At 37.2% G+C, this 23,215-nt stretch overlaps 1 pseudogene; it reads left to right on the top strand.

Moving 5' to 3' along the window:
- The first annotated feature begins 19,877 nt into the window (after window positions 1-19,877).
- LOC124509152 (keratin, type II cytoskeletal 8-like) lies at window positions 19,878-21,351 on the top strand (annotated as a pseudogene).
- The last annotated feature ends 1,864 nt before the right edge of the window (window positions 21,352-23,215 follow it).

Here is a 23,215-nt window from a genome sequence, read left to right as displayed (position 1 = left end):
AGAAAACAGTAATGTCTTTATGGCTTAAGCTGCTATTAATGGAGTTTTCTCTTACATTTTTTCAGAAAGCGATAATAACTGATCCAACTTTCTGTGCCAGTTTATGACTGTGTCTTTTTCCAGTGTCTTTCCCCTCATCTAAAATGGTATTCTCCCTATCTGTTTCCATACCAATTTTCATCAAGCACCAGATGAACTATTATTTGCTCTGTGAAGACTTTATCATTCAGAGTTAATTGCTTCCTAGGCAGAGTTGGTCATTAATTCAAAAAGTAATCATTGAGAACCGACTTTATGACAGACATTTTACTAGAAGCTAATGATGTAATTGTTTAAAAAATGACTCTGGAGCTTACAGTCCATTGCATATATATTTAATTATATACCAACATCCATTTCCCTATTTTTTCCTTATAAGCAAAACCACAATTTTATTTATTTTTTTTTCTTGTGATGAGAATTTACAAGATTTACTCTCTTAGCAACTTTCAAATATACAATACAGTATTGTTAGCTATAGTCACCATGCAGTACATTAATTGCATCTCCAGGACTTATTTATTTTTTAAGTGGCGGTTTGTACCTTTTGATCACCATCACCTGTTTCACCCATCCCTCTTCTGACAACCACCAATCTCTTCTCTGCATCTATGAGTATGTTTGTTTGTTTGTTTCCCCTTTTAGATTCCACATATAAGTGAAATTATACTGTATTTATCTTTCTCTGTCTGACTTATTTCACTTAGCACAATACCCTTAAGTTCCATCTATGTTATTGCAAACGGAACAATTTTCTTCTTTTTTATGTCTGACTGTGTTTGTGCATGCACACACATGTTTATCCATTCATCCACTGATGGGCACTTAGATTGCTTCCATGCCTTGGCTATTGTAAATAATTTTTCATGAACATGGGGATGCATATATCTTTTTAAGTTAGTATTTTTGTTAACTTTAGATAAATATTCAAAGGTGGATTTACTGGATCATATACCTCCTGAACCAATTTACATTCCCATGATTGTATTCTTGTTCATGTGTAAGCACTTGATAAACCCTTTATTTGGAAGCATGTGTCTTTCAGTTTTTAGGTAGTCGCTATATTATTGCATTAATAATTCTTCTTTTCTGTTTCCTATTTTTGTAACTCTAAGTCCAAAAAGTTGATATTGCATCCCCAGAATTGGTCTCATTTTCTCATAATTTCTTATCTTTTCCATTTCTTTTTGTTTTGTCCTATTTTCTAATCTACTCTCTCAATTAAATATATGAGAACTAGTGTTTATTTCTTATTACATTGTACTTTTCTAGACATTTTTACTATTGTCTAAAGTTGTAAATTACCATAACATTCCGCCTTTTGTATACACAATATAACTTTTTTATATAACTCTAAGAATATTATAGTTTTGATTGGTTTTAAATTTTTCTCCTCCATTCAGTGTCTCAGTTTCTGTAAGTATTTTTTTTTATATATGAAATTTATTGACAAATTGGTTTCCATACAACACCCAGTGCTCATCCCAAAAGGTGCCCTCCTCAATACCCATCACCCACCCGCCCCTCCCTCCCACCCCCCATCAACCCTCAGTTTGTTCTCAGTTTTTAACAGTCTCTTATGCTTTGGCTCTCTCCCACTCTAACGTCCTTTTTTTTTTTTTTCTTCCCCTCCCCCATGGGTTCCTGTTAAGTTTCTCAGGGTCCACATAAGAGTGAAACCATATGGTATCTGTCTTTCTCTGTATGGCTTATTTCACTTAGCATCACACTCTCCAGTTCCATCCACGTTGCTACAAAAGGCCATATTTCATTTTTTCTCATTGCCTCGTAGTATTCCATTGTGTATATAAACCACAATTTCTTTATCCATTCATCAGTTGATGGACATTTAGGCTCTTTCCATAATTTGGCTATTGTTGAGAGTGCTGCTATGAACATTGGGGTACAAGTGCCCCTATGCATCAGTACTCCTGTATCCCTTGGGTAAATTCCTAGCAGTGCTATTGCTGGGTCATAGGGTAGGTCTATTTTTAATTTTCTGAGGAACCTCCACACTGCTTTCCAGAGCGGCTGCACCAATTTGCATTCCCACCAACAGTGCAAGAGGGTTCCCGTTTCTCCACATCCTCTCCAGCATCTATAGTCTCCTGATTTGTTCATTTTGGCCACTCTGACTGGTGTGAGGTGATACCTGAGTGTGGTTTTGATTTGTATTTCCCTGATAAGGAGCGACGCTGAACATCTTTTCATGTGCCTGTTGGCCATCTGGATGTCTTCTTTGGAGAAGTGTCTATTCATGTTTTCTGCCCATTTCTTCACTGGGTTATTTGTTTTTCGGGTGTGGAGTTTGGTGAGCTCTTTATAGATTTTAGATACTAGCCCTTTGTCCGATATGTCATTTGCAAATATCTTTTCCCATTCCGTTGGTTGCCTTTTAGTTTTGTTGGTTGTTTCCTTTGCTGTGCAGAAGCTTTTGATCTTCATAAGGTCCCAGTAATTCACTTTTGCTTTTAATTCCCTTGCCTTTGGGGATGTGTCGAGTAAGAGGTTGCTACGGCTGAGGTCAGAGAGGTCTTTCCCTGCTTTCTCCTCTAAGGTTCTGATGGTTTCCTGTCTCACATTTAGGTCCTTTATCCATTTTGAGTTTATTTTTGTAAATGGTGTGAGAAAGTGGTCTAGTTTCAACCTTCTGCATGTTGCTGTCCAGTTCTCCCAGCACCATTTGTTAAAGAGGCTGTCTTTTTTCCATTGGATGTTCTTTCCTGCTTTGTCAAAGATGAGTTGGCCATATGTTTGTGGGTCTAGTTCTGGGGTTTCTATTCTATTCCATTGGTCCGTGTGTCTGTTTTTGTGCCAATACCATGCTGTCTTGATGATGACAGCTTTGTAGTAAAGGATAAAGTCTGGGATTGTGATGCCTCCTGCTTTGGTCTTCTTCTTCAAAATTCCTTTGGCTATTCGGGGCCTTTTGTGGTTCCATATGAATTTTAGGATTGCTTGTTCTAGTTTCGAGAAGAATGCTGGTGCAATTTTGATTGGGATTGCATTGAATGTGTAGATAGCTTTGGGTAGTATTGACATTTTGACAATATTTATTTTTCCAATCCATGAGCAGGGAATGTCTTTCCATTTCTTTAAATCTTCTTCAATTACCTTCATAAGCTTTCTATAGTTTTCAGCATACAGATCCTTTACATCTTTGGTTAGATTTATTCCTAGGTATTTTATGCTTCTTGGTGCAATTGTGAATGGGATCAGTTTCTTTATTTGTCTTTCTGTTGCTTCATTGTTAGTGTATAAGAATGCAACTGATTTCTGTACATTGATTTTGTATCCTGCAACTTTGCTGAATTCATGTATCAGTTCTAGCAGACTTTTGGTGGAGTCTATCGGATTTTCCAAGTATAATATCATGTCATCTGCAAAAAGCGAAAGCTTGACTTCATCTTTGCCAATTTTGATGCCTTTGATTTCCTTTTGTTGTCTGATTGCTGATGCTAGAACTTCCAGCACTATGTTAAACAACAGCGGTGAGAGTGGGCATCCCTGTCGTGTTCCTGATCTCAGGGAAAAAGCTCTCAGTTTTTCCCCGTTGAGGATGATGTTAGCTGTGGGCTTTTCATAAATGGCTTTGATGATCTTTAAGTATGTTCCTTCTATCCCGACTTTCTCAAGGGTTTTTTTTAAGAAAGGGTGCTGGATTTTGTCAAATGCCTTTTCTGCATCGATTGACAGGATCATATGGTTCTTCTCTTTTTTTTTGTTAATGTGATGTATCACGTTGATTGATTTGCGAATGTTGAACCAGCCCTGCATCCCAGGAATGAATCCCACTTGATCATGGTGAATCATTCTTTTTATATGCCATTGAATTCGATTTGCTAATATCTTATTGAGAATTTTTGCATCCATATTCATCAGGGATATTGGCCTGTAGTTCTCTTTTTTTACTGGGTCTCTGTCTGGTTTAGGAATCAAAGTAATACTGGCTTCATAGAATGAGTCTGGAAGTTTTCCTTCCCTTTCTATTTCTTGGAATAGCTTGAGAAGGATAGGTATTATCTCTGCTTGAAACGTCTGGTAGAACTCCCCTGGGAAGCCATCTGGTCCTGGACTCTTATTTGTTGGGAGATTTTTGATAACCGATTCAATTTCTTCGCTGGTTATGGGTCTGTTCAAGCTTTCTATTTCCTCCTGATTGAGTTTTGGAAGAGTGTGGGTGTTCAGGAATTTGTCCATTTCTTCCAGGTTGTCCAATTTGTTGGCATATAATTTTTCATAGTATTCCCTGATAATTGTTTGTATCTCTGAGGGATTGGTTGTAATAATTCCATTTTCATTCATGATTTTATCTATTTGGGTCATCTCCCTTTTCTTTTTGAGAAGCCTGGCTAGAGGTTTGTCAATTTTGTTTATTTTTTCAAAAAACCAACTCTTGGTTTCGTTGATCTGCTCTACAGTTTTTTTAGATTCTATATTGTTTATTTCTGCTCTGATCTTTATTATTTCTCTTCTTCTGCTGGCTTTAGGCTGCCTTTGCTGTTCTGCTTCTATTTCCTTTAGGTGTGCTGTTAGATTTTGTATTTGGGATTTTTCTTGTTTCTGGAGATAGGCCTGGATTGCAATGTATTTTCCTCTCAGGACTGCCTTCGCTGCGTCCCAAAGCGTTTGCATTGTTGTATTTTCATTTTCGTTTGTTTCCATATATTTTTTGATTTCTTCTCTAATTGCCTGGTTGACCCACTCATTCGTTAGTAGGGTGTTCTTTAACCTCCATGCTTTTGGAGGTTTTCCAGACTTTTTCCTGTGGTTGATTTCAAGCTTCATAGCATTGTGGTCTGAAAGTATGCATGGTATAATTTCAATTCTTGTAAACTTATGAAGGGCTGTTTTGTGACCCAGTATATGATCTATCTTGGAGAATGTTCCATGTGCACTTGAGAAGAAAGTATATTCTGTTGCTTTGGGATGCAGAGTTCTAAATAGATCTGTCAAGTCCATCTGATCCAGTGTCTCATTCAGGGCCCTTGTTTCTTTATTGACCGTGTGTCTAGATGTTCTGTCCATTTCTGTAAGTGGGGTGTTAAAGTCCCCAGCAATTACCACATTCTTATCAATAAGGTTGCTTCTGTTTATGAGTAATTGTTTTATATATTTGGGGGCTCCGGTATTTTGCGCATAGATATTTATAATTGTTAGCTCTTTCTGATGGATAGACCCTGTAACTATTATATAATGTCCTTCTTCATCTCTTGTTACAGCCTTTAATTTAAAGTCTAGTTTGTCTGATATAAGTATGGCTACTCCAGCTTTCTTCTGGCTTCCAGTAGCATGATAAATAGTTCTCCATCCCCTCACTCTGAATCTAAAGGTGTCCTCAGGTCTAAAATGAGTCTCTTGTAGACAGCAAATAAATGGGTCTTGTTTTTTTATACATTCTGATACCCTATGTCTTTTGGTTGGCGCATTTAATCCATTTACATTCAGTGTTATTATAGAAAGATACGGGTTTAGAGTCATTGTGATGTCTGTATGTTTTATGCTTGTAGTGATGTCTCTGGTACTTTGTCTCACAGGGTCCCCCTTAGGATCTCTTGTAGGGCTGGTTTAGTGGTGACAAATTCCTTCAGTTTTTGTTTGTTTGGGAAGACCTTTATCTCTCCTTCTATTCTAAATGACAGACTTGCTGGATAAAGGATTCTCAGCTGCATATTTTTTCTGTCTAGCACCCTGAAAATCTCGTGCCAATTCTTTCTGGCCTGCCAAGGTTCAAAAGAGAGATCAGTCACGAGTCTTATAGGTCTCCCTTTATATATGAGGGCACGTTTACCCCTTGCTGCTTTCAGAATTTTCTCTTTATCCTTGTATTTTGCCAGTTTCACTATGATATGTCGTGCAGAAGATCGATTCAAGTTACGTCTGAAGGGAGTTCTCTGTGCCTCTTGGATTTCAATGCCTTTTTCCTTCCCCAGTTCAGGGAAGTTCTCAGCTATTATTTCTTCAAGTACCCCTTCAGCACCTTTCCCTCTCTCTTCCTCCTCTGGGATACCAATTATGCATATATTATTTCTTTTTAGTGTATCACTTAGTTCTCTAATTTTCCCCTCATACTCCTGGATTTTTTTATCTCTCTTTTTCTCAGCTTCCTCTTTTTCCATAACTTTATCTTCTAGTTCACCTATTCTCTCCTCTGCCTCTTCCATCCGAGCCGTGGTGGTTTGCATTTTGTTTTGCATTTCCTTTAAAGCGTTTTTCAGCTCCTCGTGACTGTTCCTTAGTCCCTTGATCTCTGTAGCAAGAGATTCTCTGCTGTCCTGTATACTGTTTTCCAGCCCAGTGATTAATTTTATGACTATTATTCTAAATTCACTTTCTTTTATATTATTTAAATCCTTTTTGATCAGCTCATTAGCTGTTGTTATTTCCTGGAGATTCTTCTGAGGGGAATTCTTCTGCTTGGTCATTTTGGATAGTCCCTGGTGTGGTGAGGGCCTGCAGGGCACTTCCCCTGTGCTGTGGTGTATAACTGGAGTTGGTGGGCGGGGCCGCAGTCCGACCTGATGTCTGCCCCCAGCCCACCGCTGGGGCCACAGTCAGACTGGTGTGTGCCTTCTCTTCCCCTCTCCTAGGGGCGGGATTCACTGTGGGGTGGTGTGGCCCGTCTGGGCTACTTGCACACTGCCAGGTTTGTGATGCTAGGGATCTGGCTTATTAGCTGGGGTGGGTAGGCAAGGTGCACGGCGGCAGGAGGGGCAGACTTAGCTCGCTTCTCCTTAGGTGATCCACTTCAGGAGGGGCCCTGTGGCGGCCGGAGGGAGTCAGATCCGCTGCCGGAGGTTTGGCTCCGCAGAAGCACAGAGTTGGGTGTTTGCGCGGAGCGAGCAATTTCCCTGGCCGGAACCGGTTCCCTTTGGGATTTTGGCTGGGGGATGGGCGGGGGAGATGGCGCTGGCGAGCGCCTTTGTTCCCCGCCAAACTGAGCTCTGTCGTCTGGGGGCTCCGCAGCTCACCCTCCCTTTGTCCTCCAGCCTTCCCGCTTTCTGAGCAGAGCTGTTAACTTATGACCTCCCAGACGCTAAGTCGCGCTTGCTGTCAGAACACAGTCCGTCAGGCCCCTCCGCTTTTGCAAGCCGGACTCGGGGGCTCTGCTTGGCCGGCGAGCCGCCCCTCCGCCCCGGCTCCCTCCCGCCAGTCTGTGGAGCACGCACCGCCTCGCCGCCCTTCCTACCCTCTTCCGTGGGCCTCTCATCTGCACTTGGGTCTGGTGACTCTGTTCTGCTAATCCTCTGGCGGTTTTCTGGGTTATTTAGGCAGGTGTAGGTGGAATCTAAGTGATCAGCAGGACGCGCGGTGAGCCCAGCGTCCTCCTACGCCGCCATCTTCCCAGAATCCCTCTCACCACAATTTTAATTTATTGTTCATACTTTCCTCATATAACTTAAATGAGGCAAACTTTATCTAGAGCTATAAGTATAAATTATTGTTGCCCTAAGCCATTCATTGTTCAGTATTTTTTTTTTTGCTAGTGATTGATTTAGGGGATATCATCCAGTTCTAGCCAATCATATCTGAGAGAAGGCTTCTAGGAAAGGTTTTTTCACTCTTATGTAGTTGTCACTAGAAAAAAAACAGTCCATTTTCATCTCCTAGAAATACTCATATCTGGTTGCAATGCTTGAAACCAATGCAACTACCATCTTGTAAATATGAAGAGACACAAAACAGGCAAAGCCAAACAACTAAGGTATTTAGATATAGAATTTAGGTTTTGATGACTTTTGTGATATGCTGAATTAACCAACACTGAAATTTTCTCTAGTTCTAAACACTATGTAACTTAAATGCTTTAGCTGCATAAGTTTATTTGAGTTAGAGTTTTCTAATACTTGCAGGCAAAAACATCTCAAATAACAGTCTTACAGACAATGCAAGAACAAGGTTGTAAATGATGAACAAATTGGAGAGAAAAAGGCCTTTGGTTTTATTAATTAAAAACTCTTGGTCTCAGAATAACTAGATTGCCCATTCAAGAGAACATAAATAGACCACAAAAATCATTCTTACTAAATATTTGTAGATCAAAGATATTAGTACTTAGTGGTTGCCTCTATGGCATATACTTTTTGCCATAGCAATGGCAAGGTTGTTTCAATATAATCATCTATGTCCCTTTGTGATTGTCTGAAATATAGCTGTCCAATATTAGGGATACTGTTTTTTATCATGACATCAAAGATGACTAATTATGTGGAAAATATTTGTGGACCTTGACTTATTTGTATTGAACTTTAACCTCTAAACTAGCTTTCTACAGATGTTGTATTCCATTTAATATTTTGTGAATGATGTATATATGTGTAAAGACTTATATCATGCTTTTATGTTTATGGATTTTCTATCCCCATTTTCTTTTTGTGCCTTTTAAACTCTTCTAGCCCTCTGGCAACTGGCATTAGCTTTATGCAAAATTTGTCATTTTCAAGCATCTTAGTAATACCAATGTGACATTTTTACATCAAAATTGGGCTGCTCATCCAAGCCACCATAGAATTAATTTATAAGGTTACATTCACTAAGACATATTCATAATATACCCATTGTGTTGTGACAGGTGAGATTTTTTTATGTTCAGCATTTCCATTTCTCTTGCTAATTCAAAGGTCAAGGTCACTGTCTATACTTTGGCTTAATCTATTTAGTAATGAATACTGTCCAATATTTCTAGTTACTTTATTGTTTTTTTGGCCAATAATTTATTTTTTTTTTAATTTTTTTTCAACGTTTATTTATTTTTGGGACAGAGAGAGACAGAGCATGAACGGGGAGGGTCAGAGAGAGAGGGAGACACAGAATCAGAAACAGGCTCCAGGCTCTGAGCCATCAGCCCAGAGCCTGACGCGGGGCTCGAACTCACGGACCGCGAGATCGTGACCTGGCTGAAGTCGGACGCTTAACCGACTGCGCCACCCAGGCGCCCCTTGGCCAATAATTTAAAAGCCACCTGAATATTTCCAAATTCATAAACCTTACACGTGTAGTTGAGAACGTTGTTGAATAAAAGAGAACACTTGAAAGACAAAATATTTAACATACTAGAGCAGAGTAGGTCAAAACAATGATTAACAAGCAGACTGTCTATAGAAAAAAAACATAAGGAAAAATCCCTTTGACATTGGCCTTGGCAACATTTTTTTTCAGATATGTCATCAAAAACACAAGCAACAAAATGAGAAATAAACAAGTGAGATTACATCACTCTAAAAAGATTATGTGGAATGAAGAGGCAATCTATGAAATGAGAGAAAATATTTGCAAATCATAGATCAGATAATGGCTTAACATCCAAAATATGTAGGGAATTCATATAACTCAATAGTAAAATAATTAACAATAATAATAATAATAAGTAAATAAATAAAATGGGCAGAGGACCTGAATAGACATTTATCCAAATGGCCAACAGATATAAGAAAAGAGTCTCAACATCACTAATCATCATGGAAATGAAAATCGAAGCCAGGGTGAGGTATTATCTAACAACTGTTAGAATGCCTATTATCAGAAAAACAAGAGATAACAAGTGATGGTGAGAGTGTGGAGAAAAGGGAACCCTGTACAATGTTTGTGGGAATGTAAATTTGTATAGGCACTATAGAAAGCAGTATGCAAAGTTTAAAAAAAATTAAAGATATAACTACCATATAATCCAGCAGTCTCACTTCTGGCATTTATACAGAAAAAATGGAATCACTATCTCAAAGGGATATTTGCACAGCCAAGTTCACTGCAGCATTATTCGCAATAAACTAGACGTGAAAACAACCTTAGTGTTCATCCATGGTTAAATGTATAAATAAGAGGTGGTATATATAAAGAAGATTATATATATATATATATATATATATATATATATATATATCTACACACACACACACATACATACACACAATGGAATATTATACTATTATACAGCCATAAAAAGATAGTCCTGTCAGTTGCAGCAACACTAATGGATCTTGGGGGCATTATTCTATGTGAACTGTCAGACAGAACAAGTAAAATACTGCATGACCTCACTTCTATGTGAAATTTTAAAAGGCCAAATACATGTAAACAGAGAATAACAAAGTTGTTGTCAGGGACCTTAAACCTATACAATGTTATATGCAAATTATATCTCAAAAATATTTATATATACTTTATACATACATAAAGCTGGAAAAAAATAAAAATAGAAGAAAACAAATAGGCTGTCTGGTAGAAAGTAAAATATATCTCTTAATTCTTTTATAAAAGTTAACAGAAATAAAGTAGAGCATGCAACTCTTGTTCTCATGATCATGAGTTTGAGCCCCATGTTGGGTGTAGAGATTACTTAAATAAAAAAATCAAATTAGAAATTATTTTTTAGATTTCGACCTTCAAGTCAATTAGAGATAAATATGAATCTTCCACATTTTTTTCTCTCTGAAGTTGGACAGTTACATTCAAATAATTAAAGGCTGTATGAAGAGAGACATGTATCATATTTCCTGTTATCTTTTTTGTACTCATACAAATTAGAATTTAAAATGTTTTTCAAGCAATGTGTCAATAATAAATCAGTGAATCTATTAATCATACACAAAATAATCACTGAGTCTATTCCAATGTGGGAAATATGGGAGAAATGTGTTCTTGGGGCGTGTTCTCATGGGATGTTTTGGTGAGTGTATAGGTGTTCGTTTTAAAATGAATTTATGATGTGTTTATTTTTTCAACTGATGCACCATTTATAGAAAATTTTAAAAATATAGAACACTAGTAAGAGTTTGATAGGTAGAAACTGTAGTTTCAACTTGGTATAATGAGAACATGTTGCAGCTTCCACCCTTACATTAATCTATAAAAATTTTAAAAAGAATATTTTAAAAATTAATGAAGATATTACTATATTCAAATATAGGAATGATAAATCAGAAGAGAAAAGAAAACAAAAGCAGATAAGATTTAATCAGAGAGATAACCCAGAGGCTCAGAGCCTAGGATGCATGTGGGATCTAGTGGGAGAATACTGGGTTTTTAAAAAGAATCAACACCAAGGGACCTTAATGTCTAGAGGTTCTTGACACTAATAACAGAAATAAACCGAGAGACAAATAATTGGGGATTAGCAGGAACAGAGCAGGAGAGAGCAATGAGGCTGGCTTATACTTGAGCATTCTTTCTCTAATTTTCTTATTCTGAAAGCTGTGACAAAGGCGTCTGTTTCCAGGAGGAAGAAGTGCTTGGAGATGATAAAGCCTGTAGATGAGTATGTCTATACTAAGAAGAAAAATATATATATATATATATATATATATATGAAATATATACATATATATATGAAAACATATGCATATATATATATATATATATGTTTTCCCAGAAGATCAATTGTAGTGAAACTATCCAACTTGCAGTATGCTCCACTCATTTATCCTTCTCCTAAAAACTACATCTCCTGTGCCCCCAAAGCAGGCTGTATAGTCAGATTTAGCTGACTGTCTTGGAGTAAATCTCAGTTACCAGGATGAGCTCACAATAACAAAATATAGGTCATTTGAAACATGTAAACACCACAAAAGTGAGACAATACAGACGTGTGAAACCAGAGCTAATGGAGAAGGCAGATCAGGACTTACATATAAGTATAATTATATAAATATAAGAACAGTAAGGGAGGGTATGGCATTCATGACACAAGAAAGAATAACCACAAAAATTAAAATACATAAATAATTTTATAAATAAATATGAGTTTCAATATGTTGATATTCAATAGATGAGTTGAATAATGGAACAGACACACAAGAACAGAGAATTAATAAGCTGGACAATTTGGCTAAGCAATTCTCAATGCAGCACAAATGAATGAAAAGATGAAAGGTAGTTTTAAAAGGTTAAGTTAATAAACACATAGGTTGCAGAAGGGCCAGAATCCACCTAATAGTAGTTCAAAAAGAGTAATACCTAATTTAATCTAATACAGAGAAACTTGCACCCAACAAAGATTGGACATTCTTTCAAATGCACATAGAACATTATTAAAAATAGAGCACAAGGAAATAGCAAAAAAAATTAAGGAATAAAAATTATAAAGACCATGTTGTCTCACAAAAATGCAATAAAATTAGAAATCAAAAAAATACCCTCAATTGTAGAAAATATATTTGGAAAACAAATGTATCTACTACTACAAATTAATTGATTAAAGAAAAGATAACATAATAAAAGTTATGAGATATTTACAATAAAATGACAAAATACTATACTGAATTGTGGGAATTCAGAAGGAAGGACAAATAATATACATTTTAAGAGAATGATTGACAGTATTCATAAACGTTTTAAATATTGGATATAACAGAAGAATGAGTCAAATATAAGTAGGATCTAAGAGCTAGATGTTTTGAAAAACTAGTGGGACATTTATTTTAGTGAGGCTGGAAGGAGAAAATTTTCAAGACGGAAACTACATTTTGGCAGAAAACCTCGGAAGAGTTAATAGTTGATGGTATGTGCATTAATGACACCTCTGAGATGAAGAATGTATAAAGAAGAGCAAAAGATCAAAGACTGAAAAGAACCTTTAGTAATCCCCATATTTTGATGATGATAGGAGTAAAAGGCCATTAGGTCTAAAACAAAAATGTTTAGATAAGAAGGAAAACCCAATGCACCAAATGCCATTAAATTCAAAATATGAGATAATTTCAAGGAGTGGGAAATAATTAACCATGACTAATTCAGTAGAGAAGTTAGTAATAAATGGAATAGAGAAAAACCAGTTGGATTTAGCAAGATTTTCACAGCCAACTTTCTTTTTTTTTATATGAAATTTATTATCAAATTGGTTTCCATACAACACCCAGTGCTCACCCCAACAGATGCCCTCCTCAATGCCCATCACCCATCCCCTCCCTCCCAACCCCCATCAACCCTCAGTTTATTCTCAGTCTTTAAGAATCTATTATGGTTTGGCTCCCTTCCTCTCTTTTTTTTCCTCCCCCACCCCCATGGTCTTCTGTTCAGTTTCTTAAGATCCACATACGGTAAACTTTCAAGAAAGCAATACGAGAAGAATAGTCATGGAAAATGCCTGATAAATTAAATTATTTAAGAACAAAATGAATATGTCATGTTCTAGAGATGTTTATCAGTAAATTTATTTATTGTAATCACTTCTTTTGATGATAGGCCCTATTGTAGAAGGTGAGGTGTTGGATAAGCAAGTTAAGTCAAGAATTGTGGTTTATCCATTAATACTCCTTTCTGCTTTTTTCTATCTTGTTAATGCTTGTTAATGTTTTAAGATTTGATCACAAAAGGTATGTAAAGCTCATAAAACTTTAGGAGGATTTCATCTGTACGTAAATAATAGTTACTGTTTTGGTTCACAAGACAGATAATTATGTCATATCTGATTATAAGTCTGTAATTATAAGTTAGGCTTCATTGGTAGCCACATTAATTCTGCTGATTGAACATGAAATACTCCTTCAGTGGTAAAAAGCTAGTGTGGCTTCTAAAATGTTGTGTTCCTCTTGCTTCCAGAGACATGTCTAGTAAGAAATTGCTACAGGGTGCCTGGGTATCTCAATTAGTTAAGTGGCCAACTCTTGATTTCAGCTCAGGTCATAATCTCATGATCTTGAGATCAAATCCTGCATTGGGCTCTTCAATGAGCATGAAGTACATTTATGATTCTCTCTCTCCCTCTCCCTCTGCCCCTCCCCAGTTTGTGCTCTCTCTCTCTCTCTCTCTGTCTCTCTCTCTCTCGAAGAAGAAGAAGAAGAAGAAGAAGAAGAAGAAGATAAAGAAGAAGGAGGAGAAGTTGCTATGGCTGAGGTCAAAGAGGTTGCTCCTTGAGTTCTCTTATAGGATTTTGATGGTTTTCTGTCTAATATTTAGATATTTCATCCATTTTGAATTAATTTTTGTGTATGGTGCAAGTGGTCCAGTTTCATTCTTCTGCATGTCACTGCCCAATTTTCCCCATGCTATTTGTTGAAAAGACTATCTTTTTCTCATTGGATATTCTTTCCTGCTTTGTCAAAGATTAGATGACCATATAGCTGTGCACCGATTTCTGGGTTGTCTATTCAGTTAGATTGTTCTATGTGTCTGTTTTTGTGTCATTACCATACTTTCTCAATGATTACAGCTTTGTAGCACAAGTTGATGTCTGGAATTGTGATGCCTTCCACTTTCCTTTTATTTTTCAACATTGATTTGGCTATTCAGGGTCGTTTCTGGTTCCATAAAAAATTTAGAATTGCTTGTTCTAGCTATGCAAAAAATACTGATGCTATCTTTATAAGAGTTGCATTGAATGTGTATATTGCCTTGGATACTATAGATATTATAACAGTATATGTTCTCCAAATCCAAGAGCATTTCCATGTTTTTTCAATGTTTTCTTTTCTTTTGTCTTTTTCAATTTCTTTCATAATTGTTTGGCAACCTACAGAATAGAAAAAAATATTTGCAAATATCTGACATATCAGATAAAGGGTTAGTATCCAGAATCTATAAAGAATCTATCAAAATCAACACCCAAAAGACAAACAACCCAATTAAGAAATTGGCAGAAGACATGAAGAAACACTTCTCCTAAGGCATACAAATGGCTAACAGACACATGAAAAAATGCTCAACATCACTCATCATCAGGGAAATACAAATCAAAACCACAATTAGATACCACCTCACATCTGTCAGAATGGACAAAATTAACAACTTAGGAAACAACATATGTTGGTGAGGATGCAGAGAAAGGGAAACTCTTTTGTGTTGCTAATGGAAAGGCAAACTGGTGCAGCCACTCTGGAAAACAGTGTTAAAGAAAGTTAAAGATAGAACTTTAACTCAGAAAGTGAACGATAGAACTACCCTACGGCCCAGCAATTTCACTACTAGGTGTTTATCCAAAGGATACAAAATACTGATTTGAAAGGGCACATGTACCTAATGTTTGTAGCAGCACTATCAACAATAGCCAAATTATGAAAAGAGCCCAAATATCCATCGACCAAGGAATGGATAAGGAAGATGTAGTGTATATATACAATGAGATATTACTTGCCAATCAAAAAGAAGGAAATCTTGCCATTTGAAACAACGTGGATGGAACTAGAGTGTCTTATGCTAAGCAAAATGTCACTCAGAGAAAGAAAAATACTGTATGATTTCACTCATATGTGGAATTTAAGAAACAAAACAGATGAGAATAGAAGAAGGGAAGAAAAAATAAGATAAAAACAGAGAGGGGGCAAATCATAAGAGACTCTTTTTTTTTTTTTTCAACGTTTATTTATTTTTTGGGACAGAGAGAGACAGAGCATGAACGGGGGAGGGGCAGAGAGAGAGGGAGACACAGAATCGGAAACAGGCTCCAGGCTCTGAGCCATCAGCCCAGAGCCCGACGCGGGGCTCGAACTCACGGACCGCGAGATCGTGACCTGGCTGAAGTCGGACGCCTAACCGACTGCGCCACCCAGGCGCCCCAAGAGACTCTAAACTATAGAAAACAAACTGAGGGTTGCTGGAGGGGCGGTGGATGGGCTAAATGGGTGATGAACATTAAGGAGGGCATTTGTTGTGATGAACCCTGGGGGTTATATGTAAGTGATAAATCACTAAATTCTACTCCTGAAACCAATACTACACTAACTTGAATTTAAATAAAATCTTGGAAAGAAAAAAATTGAAAAAATAGAATGTTGCCTGTATATAAGAATAATGTGACTCTCTTATAATTCAAAAAATACATGGTGCCTGGGTAGTTCCAAGTTAATAAACCAGATATTTTCTGAAATCCATGTGTGATCCACAAGTACATTAAATTGTGTACATGTGTAATAGTAAAATAAAAAAAAAATGGGAGAAGATAATGGGGACCAATGCTAGTAATTAAACAGAAAAATCTAAGAAACTTAAAAATAAGAATTTTATTAATATTTATTCATATATAAATCCTAGCTGTTTTAAAAGGAAAAGGTGATTATTATAGTAGAATAGAGAAATCTGAAATTATTTTATCCAGATTTTAAAGCATTGTCTGGGAAATTACAAATATTCTGGAAGTTGGTGATAATTTTGTATTGTTAATTTCAGTTTAAAACTCAATGTTTTGTTTTTCCTTCAGATGGGAGTATAATTTTAACTATTCATATTGTTTATAATTACAGTTAGGGTCCTTTTTGAATCATAATTAATAGGGGCACTTATGAAATACGTATCATTTGTCAAGCACTGTGCTAGGTATTTTTTTATAATAGTCTCCTTTAATCTTCACAATTATTCAATGAAGGGAGTCTTAGTTTACTAATTTTTTATATGAGGATACTAAAACTGAGAGACAGGTTAAGTAACTTGTCCAAGGGTACCCAATAGTGAAAAGCAGAGCTAAGAGTTATATAACCTAAACCATCTGACTACAAAACCTGTGTTCCATTCTCTGTACTAATCTGTCACAAACATAATGAAAATAAGGAGAGAGACAATTTTAGAATGAAGGGAAAGGATTTAAACAAATCCAGCTAATTATGTAATAGTTAGAAATTGCTTAGGGGTGCCTGGGTTGATCAGTGGGATGAGCATCCAACTCGATTTCAGCTTAGGTCACAATCAGGTGGTTTATAAGATGGAGCCCCCCATCAAGCTCTGGGCTGTCAGTGAGGAGCCTGCTTGGGATTCTTTCTCTCCCTCTCTCTCTGCCCCTCCCCCACTTGCATTCTCTCTAGCTCTCAAAATAAATAAATACACATTAAAAAGAAGAGAAATTGACTGAGATAGACTAGGCAAAAAGCCCAAGGTGTGCATGCATGCGCGCGCGTGTGTGTGTGCGCGCACGTGTGATTGATCACTTTGAAGTGGGAAATTTTTAATCAGATACTTCCAAGGTTGGCTCAAGTGGGCTCAAGAGTATGGAAATGAGAGTGGCATAGGATATGAGAAACGAAGCAATATGTAAGTTCACAACTTGGTGAGGACCAATTCAATTTCTTTTAGTTTAAATGCAGCATCTTTCAGAAAAAGTGACTTTATACCTACCAGAGGTGACACTGATATTATGTTCCTATAGTTATTCCTGTAGCTTTTAACTCATCATAAGGCCTGACTATAAGATTTTCTAGTTGTGTAATTCTTTCTCAAGGAATTGAGTGCTCCCAGCAGCCATTTTCTTTTTAATAACATAAGATTAATGGGAGACAAGAGAGGAGGTGCAAATAGAATTATACATGTTTTACACATGTAAAACTTGAAATACAATATGACAGACTTCTGAATAAGGGGGCATATTGTTCTCTGAGTCAAGAATAGACTAAATTAGTAAATGGAATTTTCTTTCTTTCTTTCTTTCTTTCTTTCTTTCTTTCTTTCTCTCTAGAAATAATAACAAAGTTTTCTCAGGGTGGGTTTCATAGAAATTCCTTTGAAATACTTTTTTTTTATTTGCACGAGGGGGGAAGGGGCAGAGAGAGAGAGAGAGGGAGACCCAGAATCTGAAGCAGGCGCCAGGCTCTGAGCTGTCAGCACAGAGCCCCACACGGGATGGAGTAAATGATGGCTATTAACAAACATTGCTCATAATCATTCTATTTCCTTTTAATGATTATTTCTGTTATTTGACAACTCTATGTGTACAGAGATGAAAACTAAATTAATCAAAGAATCTAATATAGTATATTGTGTCATATAGGTATTTATAATTTGTGCTTATGAACTACCTAACAGTGAGTCAATAATTGCCATAAGTGGCTGATAGTGATATCACTCATTGATTTATTCATTAACCTGCCAGTGGAGTGTAGGATAAATAGAACAGGCTACATTTATCCATTCATTTATCTCTTAGACATAACTAGAAAGTAAATTATTAGTGACACAAGTTATACAGAAAGGGGTAAAATGTTATCTAGTTTAAAAGTATGTATATTCAGTAGTGCTAATGCACAAAATGGTTTATCTAATAAAACTAACTAAAGATGGCTGTGACTCCTCCCTTATCTCATCATGTGGATGGTTCTAAAATTTGTGATTGTTCTTTGTTTAGAGAAAAGCTATGGATGTCTCCCATGATAAAAATCCTTTATACTTCAATATTTTACAGTTTTCTCAAAGTAATTTCATATCCATTATTTAACTTGATCCTCACAATAATGCTATAAAATAGGTAGAACATATATCACAGTGCACTGAATGCTCTGGGGCACCAGAGCAAACTCACAGGGGTACCATGGGATAATTTAAATTTTCAAGGGAAACAGTAATATTCAACACTGAGGTAATTCACAGTGTCAACATTTAATATCAATACATTATTTTTGATGATCATATCATTAGAAGTTGGGTTTATGGCAATTGTGATAAAAAAGCAAGTAATGTATGAAATTTAATGTGGAATAGGTAATGAGAATGGTGGTGTAAAATCTAATTCCAGGGCTTAATAAATTGTAATAGACTCATTTTACTAGCAAGCAATTATTGTTGTATACAAATGAAATATAAATATTGGTTTTTATTTCCATTCATGCATATTGTTTTTTAAAGGTTTATGCATTTATTTTTGAGAGAGAGAGGAGGTGGGACACAGAGAGAGAGAGAGAATCCTAAGCAGGTTCTGCACTGTCAACACACAGCTGGATTCAGGGTTTGAACTCATGAGCCACGAGATCATAACCTGAACCAAAATCAATAGTTGGATACTTAACAGACTGAACTACACAGGTTCTCATTTGTATGCTGTTTTTTCCCCCAAAAGAGCTAAGTTATTAGGGTATATAGTATGTTGCTTAGACCTAATTACTTCATAAACAGGAATGTTAGATGTTTCTGTTGGTCTAAGAGTACCATGACAAAATTACTAACACACTGAGGTGCCATGAACTGAGAAAGTTTGGGAAACTCCATTATTAATGAAGGACTTTTCTCAGAATCACAGATGAAACTAGGCCATCGTTATGACTTTATGAAAGTGAAGCACAGGGTGCTGGGTGGTAAGCCCAGGTTCAACAACAGACACAAGACATTGAAACAGAGAAATCTGTTCCTCATAAGTCCTGGAGAAAGTACATGGCACAACTCAAGGGACAGAGAGATTGGTGCAGGGTACCGACAAAAAAAAAAAGGGCAAGACCTGGGGAACATGCTTTTATTAGAGTCTGTGGGTGGACTGTTTTGGGTTTCCTGGGCTAGAGCAGATTGGTCAGTTCATACTAAAAAGTGGAGCTTTATTAAGCCCAATGAAGGTCTTATCTCGGGGTCACATAAGGCATAAAAGCACTGGAGGTTGAAGGTACTTGATGACAAGTGTTGTTGGCAAAGTCATTTCAGGAACTCACATTTGCTTGTGACTGTGGGCTGCTCTCTAGGTCATGCACTTATATGATGTGGCTAGTGTCGATTTAAAGTCCTTGAATCCTTCAGGCTGCTTGATCTAACAAAATGGAGGCTGAGGTAGCAATACCATGGAATAGCTTAACTAAACTATTGACAGTCCTTATATTTTGATTACACGCTAATATTCCTGCCTCTATATTATGCTGGCTCTCCTTTGTCCACACATGATGACATCTTGTTTTTATTCTATTTTCCATCACTCACTAAGATGTCAGGTGTCTGCTTTTGCAGTTTTCATTAATGTATTAGAGACTGATAAAGATAGAGATAGTCCATAAATGATGCAAAGATGAAAAATAGGTGCATTTATGTCCATGTGTATTGTTTTGCTTAGTGTGTTAAAGCTACTTAGAATATAAAAATAGAATAGGTCTCCACCTAAAAGCAGCTTCTCAGCTTCTTCTAGAACCCCTGTCAGGTTAAGCTTACTCATTTCCACTCCAGTCTTCATCATGTCCATCATGGTGACCCAGAGGTCTTACAGTGTCCAATTTCAGCCCCCAGGCTTTCAGAAGCCACTCATACATGAGCATGCCTGGTTCCTGCATCAACTCCATGACCTTATCACAGTTGGGCAGTAGAAGCAACTTCAGGGGTAGCCTGGATGCCAGCATGAATTATTTTCAGGGGCTATGGTAGGGCTGGAAGTATGGAAAACATCACAGCTATCTCAGGGAACCAAAGGCTGCTGAGCCCCATTAAGCTGGAAGTGGGCCCCAACCTCCAGGTTGTGCACACCTAGGAGAAGGAGAAGATCAAGACCCTGGACAAGTTTTCCTACTTTGTTGACAAGATGTGGCAGCTGGAGTAGCAGAAAAACATTCTGGAAACCAAGTGTAGCCTCCTTCAGCAGCAAGAAACAGCTCAGAACAACATGAACAATATGTTTGAAAGCTACATCAACAACCTTTGGTGGCAGCTGGATACACTGAGCCAGGAGAAGCTGAAGCTGGAGGTGGAGCTTGACAACATGCAAGGGCTGGTGGAGAACTTCAAGAATAAGTAGGAGAGGGAGATCAAAGAGTATGAAGACATGGAGAATGACCTTGTCCTCACCAAGAAGGATGTAGACAAAGCTTACATGAATAAGGTAGAGCTGGAATCCTGCCTGGGAGGGCCGACCAAGGAGATAAGCTTCTTAAGACAGCTTTATGAAAAGGAGATCTGTGAGCTGCAGTCCCAGATCTTGGACATGTTCATATTACTGTACATGGACAGCAGCTGCTCCTTGGACCTGGACAGCATCATCACTGGGATCAAGCACCAGTAAAAGGAGATTGCCAACCACAGCTAGGTTGAGGCTGAGACCATGTACCAGATCTAATGTAAGGAGCTGCAGCCATTGACTGGGGAGAACGGGTATGACCTCTGTCACAGGAAGATGGAGATTTCTGAGATGAACTGGAACATCCATCTGCTGACTCCAGGCTGAGATTGAAGGCCTCCAAGGCCAGAAGTCTTCCATGGAGGTCACCGTCACTGATGCTAATCATCGCGGGGAGCTAGCCGTTAAGGACACCAATGTCAAGCTAGAGAAGCTGGAGGCCTCCCTGCAGTGAGTCAAGCAATACATAGCATCACAGCTGTGCTAGCACCAGGGGTTCATGAGCATAAAGCTGGCCCTGTACATCAAGATTGACATATACCACATATTTGTTGAGCGTAGGGAAAGCCAGCTGGCATCTAAAATGCAGAAAATGAGTGTTGATACTAAGACCACCACTACTCAGGCCGAGCTTGGCCTTTGGGAGCCTCACAAGCCCTGGACTCAACTATGGCCTGAGCTCCTTCCAGTTCAGCTTCAGCTCTGGTGGGGGCTCCAGTTCCTTCAGCCATTTCAGTTCCTCCAGGGCTGTGGTTGTGAAGAAGATCAAAACCCATGATGGGAAGCTGGTGTCCAAATCGTTTGATATCCTGACAAAGTGAACAACTACAGTGGTCTCCCAGCCTCTCTATTTCTGTGGCTGACATAGAGCCTTTGGGGGAAGCATTTGTGCAAGGGAATGTCAGGAACAGGAGACTTGCCTGAGGCTCAACCCCAGTCCTCAGCCTACCCTTGTGGGGAGTCTATTGCCCTGGGTTCTCCTTCTTGCCCATGCCTCCAAATAAAAACCAATTCAAGTGTCTTTTTCCAAATAAAGTCACAGATGGCTCTTCCAATCCCTTCCCCCATCAAAGTAATAGAATAAGCACAAAGTACAAAAGTTCAATAACTTTCTTATATTTTGGTAACAAAACAAGGACAGTTTCAGGAGTGGTGGTAAGAACACAAAGGATTATATAAGCAGTTGCACACAGACTTCAAGAACTTGATGATTTAGTACCATCAGTGTTAAAAAAAAAAACATTAAATTAAATGAAATAACATGACATTTTATGCTTCCTTGCAGGAATGTCTTTGTCTTAAGTGAAGATACACTAAAATTTATTCTACAGAAAACACACAACAAAATTTAGTTGATTTCTTTCAAAACCAATATTAATGAAACAATGAATCAATGAATTCTTTATCATTGCTTAGATCAAATTAATGTGTTCACTGAAGTTTTGTTTTTTCAACTGATTTTTGGTATCTCTAAGAACAGACTCTGTAGTTTGACATCATTATATTCCAATGAAATATTTTCCTCCAGATATAAGTATTTCAATAAATTGCCATCTAAAATAAAATTCAAGGAAGCTGACCAATAATTTCATGAGCAAATGTGACATAAAAGAAAAAAATATGTTTTAAGAGAGAAACGAATATTATCTATTTTAACTTGGGCTTTCACAGGTCTGTTTATTGCATTTTTAGTTTCTAAAAATCCAGTAATTAAACGATCAGTTTATTTGACATATGCACTCATCCCCCAGGTGGGATTTTTTCTGCTGTTAACTCTGAGATAGATAGAACCAAACACAACTAACGCCAAATAATCTGAAAAAGCATTGCAAAATAAACTTGAAAGATCCCTTCCAGGTTCATTTAGCTAACACCAGTCTATAATTTACAGTTGTCTAGTATGATATTCTACTGATACTGTGATTGTTAACTACAGGAATGAACGTTAAAAATGGTGGTCATTAACACACCTGAAATGTTTAATTTTAACCTTCACAAAGCCATGACCCTCATTTCCTTCCATCGAGAGTGAAGAATTCAATATTTTACTATTGTTTTTTTTCTCCCTATAGCCCAAGCTACCACGACTGATGACTGACAAGCCTACGAGTATTTACTTTTATATAACTTTTATAGCTGCACCAATACACTGTAATTTAGGACTTTCTAAACATTTAAATACAAAATTTTATAGCTTAAGTACCACCAGGCCGTGGAAACTCCACAGTAATCTGGCAAAACAGTTGTTAGAAGTAAAGGAAATTAAAAAAAAAAAAAGAAATAAAGGAAATTCTCAATGAAATGAGCACTACAGTATATTCTTAATATGCTGTTTTCAAATGTGTACAAATCTTTGTGGATTGATTGTTCATTTGATGAACTCCTTCACATGTTGATTTTTCATTTGACTAAATTTTTTAGATGCTGTGTGGGAGAATTTAGTCTGTGCTAAAATAGAGTTTTGAAAGATTAAAAAAAAGCAGCATGATTCAACATAAACAATTTTCATAGAGCTTACTGGGAATGACTAATGGGATAAAGTGAGGCTAAACCACATAGGCTTTTGTCATTTGGTGCTGCCATAAACAGTACTAGTCACAATAAAAACTAAATGTTATTTCATTGTATAAAATAGAATTTAGATGCTAAATGCTTAACTTTTGCATTATTCACAAAACACTTGGA

Source organism: Lynx rufus, unplaced genomic scaffold, assembly GCF_022079265.1.
Source record: "Lynx rufus isolate CCGP_SWC_20201006 ecotype Redwood Valley unplaced genomic scaffold, mLynRuf1.p SCAF_14, whole genome shotgun sequence".
Lineage (NCBI taxonomy): Eukaryota > Metazoa > Chordata > Mammalia > Carnivora > Felidae > Lynx > Lynx rufus.
Note: the sequence above shows the minus strand (reverse complement) of the source record. Positions and strands in the feature narration are given on the sequence as shown.